Genomic DNA, 5,633 nt, shown 5'->3' with positions numbered 1-5,633 from the left:
ACCAATTCACCATGATAGATCAATACCAAAGAAAGTCATTTCAGTATATGTGGATGTGACTGCTAATAATATGAAGGTAAAAATGTGCCAAAATAAACAAACTTGTAGATTTGATGTGAAAACTTGTAGAATAAAATGTGAGAAGTTGTGCATCAAAAATCTGAACTTGTATGTCAAAAATTTCTGCTGTAAAGAAAACTCACACACACGTGAACTGAATTTGAAGTTACAGAGAAAAAATAGTCCATCTGACAAATTATCTTCCATAGTTTACTTGTAATTAAATTTTTTCCAAGTGTTCATTTTGCTTTATAACCTCAACTTAGCGATTACAACTTCCTGAATCTGCTGCTGCAAGTCACAAATGTGCTCTCGCGAGTCACAGCGTGATAAAACTGTGGCCTGACTTTTGGCTCATTCCTTGTGAGATATTTGTGCCAAAACTAACTTGTGTCTGAAGATGTGAGAGCAGAGGAGGGGGTGGGGTACGGGGCTTAACCAATCAGAGTGAACGGTCGTGAGACCAACGTCTCCAGAGTTTCTCTTGTCGGACCTCTTGGCAGCTATCGCTATGGCGCACCAACCTGCGGTAAGTTACTTCATTAACCATCGTTTTGACTACCCCACTGTGTGTTTTAGGAGTAAACGAACATATGCTCTAACAAAATGTATAAAGAATTACATTAAGATCAAGTGAATATGCTCTTTGGTGTGTATGAAAGGTGACTGCTGGCTAGCTGAACAAATTTGAACAGTTCTAACTTATAAATGACCAAAAACTATCCCATTCACTCTGATTGGTTAAGCCCCAAACCCCCCCACACACAACCTGTATACATGACACACACACAACCTGTATACATGAAACACACACAACCTGTATACATGACACACACACACAGTGTAACGGGAAGAGCGTGTTGTGGTACGGGGAATTAGCTCAGTTAGCCGGATAAAGCTGCCACAAAGTTGACAAACTCACAGCGACACTGGTACTGAAGATTCCACAGTGCGTGCTCTTTAATAAAAGGACATTCGTCAACCATATAAAGCCCGGTTGGACGGCTACTGTCTCATCATACATAAATAAAACAGCGCCACACAACACGTCCGTCACAAAAAATGGGAAAAAGAAAGGAAAAGAGCCGAGCTCCCTAAAATGTCCGTCTGCAGTCCAAGCGTTCGCAAGACAATCTCCCGTCTTCTCGAAGTATCTTGATGACGTCATCATTAGAAGACGACCAAGAGAAGTCTTAAAGGGCCATTCCACAATTACAACTGTTACATTACCCCCCTGGTGAAAAAAGGCTGTCCCCAGCCGTACACAACAAGGGAACAGACTAATCACTAAGTGTTTCCATACATGGACAAACATCTTAAGACCTTTTAGCCAAACAGGGTGAATGACAGCATAATACTGAAACATCTGGCATACATGAGAGAGTCCCACACAGTGGAATGACTAACTAAAATGCACAAAAAATGCCAAAAAATGAAAATTCACAGATACACACATTCGACATGAAATCTCCATTTTCTGTAAATTGCTTTTTCCAAAGAATTTTTTCAATTTTTTTGTTTTTCCTTTTTATAACAGTTGAAAGAACTTTACAACAAAACCAACAAAAAGATGTTTCAACATGACATGAACTGTGCAGAAAATTTAAACCACTGGCACATTTTAACAAAAAGCAAACAATGACAAACAACTCAACGTCATTGTAAGTCAAGTCATCTAGTGCGATGAAGAATAGTCCACCTATTTACCGACCAACCAGACGTAACCCTGGGTGATGGTGATTAAATCAACTGGATCAGACTGGAGGTGGGACTCAGGTTTCTGGGCCTGAGTGGAATGAGGGGTCCCAATCCCTAAGTAATATGGCCTGTCAATGTAAGGACCAGCCATATGGGGCATTGAAGAGGCTGCTGGGAAAAGGCGGGCAGAATGACAGGGGGGGCCTGAGTCACCTGAATTAGTCTGGTTAGACCAGCGTTTCAAAATGTCGTTCTGAAGGTCAAGTGAGTCGTGGAGGCATTGTTGAAGCATTTCAACCTCTGCTTGTAAGCTCTGCACTTTATGTTCCAGGTTAGCAGGAGTCTGTCTTCGGACATTTAAACCATGTAAACCAAAATCATCAAAAGTGTCGTCGAAGTCAGGATGAGTGGCCATAATGACTAGTTATTTAGCTGAAATATCCTCAAAAATATCAGTAAGTAGGAAAAGTTGAGTAAACTCACAGGAATGTGTAACCACTTTTAAAGATGATTGGTTCACCTCACAAATTCCCCACAGGAGTGAGAGAGAAAGTTTCAAAACATGGGCCACATACTTTACACAGTGGTAGTAAATAACAAAAACAGCAGGAAATTAGCCCACCCAGTACAATGGCATTTCTCACATATTTGAATCAAAATTGTTCAACTTCAATAGAAATAAATGCAAAAGATTAAGTAAACAAGATATGTCACAGTTATTATTCACCTCAGTTCGTTTTCTATGTCCTTTCACTGATGTGTCTTTTTTTTTTTTTTTTTTTTTTCAAAAATCCTCACTTACTTGGCGAAAGAGACCATACCAGAAACAATGGCGTGAGAAGATGGCGGTCCGGTGAATGCGAGTGCAGCCGCGTGGCGATGAAGAGGAGAGAAAGAGAGGCCGAATCCAAGCTGCCACTCAGCAAGCTCGAAACCCAGGTTAAACTGAAGATATCTGCCGTGTGGACGGTAAAATGGACGAAGAAGATGGTTTGGTGGTGTAGAACTCCAACAGGAATCCGTGTTTTTCCTACTGTCGGCAGATCCGATTGTGTGTGTTCCAGCGGTGATCAGAGGACTCCGACCTGTAGTCAGCTAGCATGTAGCACCACGTGCAGGGTGAAAAGCTCTCGTCCTCCCGACTAGTTTGTGCTGGAATATTCTCCCGAAAACTTGCCGTCACCACACGAGGAAGAGAAGGTCCAAAAAAACGTTCCAACGCCAATTTGTAATGGCGAGTGAGGGTCTGAGGAAAAAATAATGTTCGGGCGCCAATTTGTAATGGCGAGCCGAAAGTCCAAGGAAAAAATAATGTTCGGGCGCCAATTTGTAATGGCGAGCCGAAAGTCCAAGGAAAAAATAATGTTCGGGCGCCAATTTGTAATGGCGAGCCGAAGGTCCAAGGAAAAAATAATGTTCGGGCGCCAATTTGTAACGGGAAGAGCGTGTTGTGGTACGGGGAATTAGCTCAGTTAGCCGGATAAAGCTGCCACAAAGTTGACAAACTCACAGCGACACTGGTACTGAAGATTCCACAGTGCGTGCTCTTTAATAAAAGGACATTCGTCAACCATATAAAGCCCGGTTGGACGGCTACTGTCTCATCATACATAAATAAAACAGCGCCACACAACACGTCCGTCACAAAAAATGGGAAAAAGAAAGGAAAAGAGCCGAGCTCCCTAAAATGTCCGTCTGCAGTCCAAGCGTTCGCAAGACGATCTCCCGTCTTCTCGAAGTATCTTGATGACGTCATCATTAGAAGGCGACCAAGAGAAGTCTTAAAGGGCCATTCCACAATTACAACTGTTACAACAGCCTGTATACATGACACACACACACACACACAACCTGTATACATGACACACACACAGCCTGTATACATGACACTAACACAAACTGTATACATGACACACACACAACCTGTATACATGACATACAAACACAGCCTGTATACACGACACACACACACGACCTGTATACACGACACACACACACAGCCTGTATACATGACACACACACACAACCTGTATACATGAAACACACACACAAACTGTATACATAACACACAGAACCTGTATACATGACATACACACACACAGCCTGTATACACGACACACACACACACAGCCTGTATACATGATACACACACACAATCTGAATACATGAAACACACACGCAACCTGTATACATGACACAGATACTACCTGTATACATGACACACACACAACCTGTATACATGAAACACACACAACCTGTATACATGACACACACACACAACCTGTATACATGACACACACACACAGCCTGTATATATGACACACACATACACTCAACCTGTATACATGACACACACACACAACCTGTATACATGAAATACACACACAACCTGTATACATGAAACACACACAGCCTGTATACATGACACACACACAACATGTATACATGACACACACACAGCCTGTATACATGACACTAACACAAACTGTATACATGACACACACACAGCCTGTATACATGACACACACACACAGCCTGTATACACCACACACACACACGACCTGTATACACGACACACACACACAGCCTGTATACATGACACACACACACAACCTGTATACATGAAACACACACACAAACTGTATACATGACACACACACACAGCCTGTATACACGACACACACACACAGCCTGTATACATGACACACACACACAGCCTGTATACATGACACACACACACAATCTGAATACATGAAACACACACGCAACCTGTATACATGACACACACACACAACCTGTACACATGACACACACACAGCTTGTGTACATGACACACACACAACCTGTATACATGACACACACACACATCCTGTATACATAACACACACACAGCCTGTATACACCACACACACACACAACCTGTATACACGACACACACACACAGCCTGTATACATGACACACACACACAATCTGAATACATGAAACACACACGCAACCTGTATACATGACACACACACAACCTGTACACATGACACACACACAGCTTGTATACATGACACACACACAACCTGTATACATGACACACACACACAACCTGTATACATGACACACACACACAGCCTGTATACACCACACACACACACACAACCTGTATACACGACACACACACACAGCCTGTATACATGACACACACACAACCTGTATACATGAAACACACACACAACCTGTATACATGACACACACACACAACCTGTATACATGACACACACACGCAGCGTGTATACACGACACACACACACAACCCGTATACATGACACACACACACAACCTGTATACATGACACACACACACAACCTGTATACATGACACACACACAACCTGTATACATGACACACACACAGCCTGTATACATGACACTAACACAAACTGTATACATGACACACACACAACCTGTATACATGACACACACACACAGCCTGTATACACCACACACACACACGACCTGTATACACGACACACACACACAGCCTGTATACATGAAACACACACACAAACTGTATACATGAAACACACACACAAACTGTATACATGACACACACACACAGCCTGTATACACGACACACACACACAGCCTGTATACATGACACACACACACAACCTGTATACATGACACACACACACAACCTGTATACATGACACACACACAACCTGTATACATGACACACACACACAGCCTGTATACATGACACTAACACAAACTGTATACATGACACACACACAACCTGTATACATGACACACACACACAGCCTGTATACACCACACACACACACGACCTGTATACACGACACACACACACAGCCTGTATACATGAAA

Source organism: Melanotaenia boesemani, chromosome 6 (assembly GCF_017639745.1).
Source record: "Melanotaenia boesemani isolate fMelBoe1 chromosome 6, fMelBoe1.pri, whole genome shotgun sequence".
Classification (NCBI taxonomy): Eukaryota; Metazoa; Chordata; class Actinopteri; order Atheriniformes; family Melanotaeniidae; genus Melanotaenia; species Melanotaenia boesemani.
The sequence above is the reverse complement of the archived record's forward strand: the minus strand, read 5'-3'. Positions refer to the sequence as shown.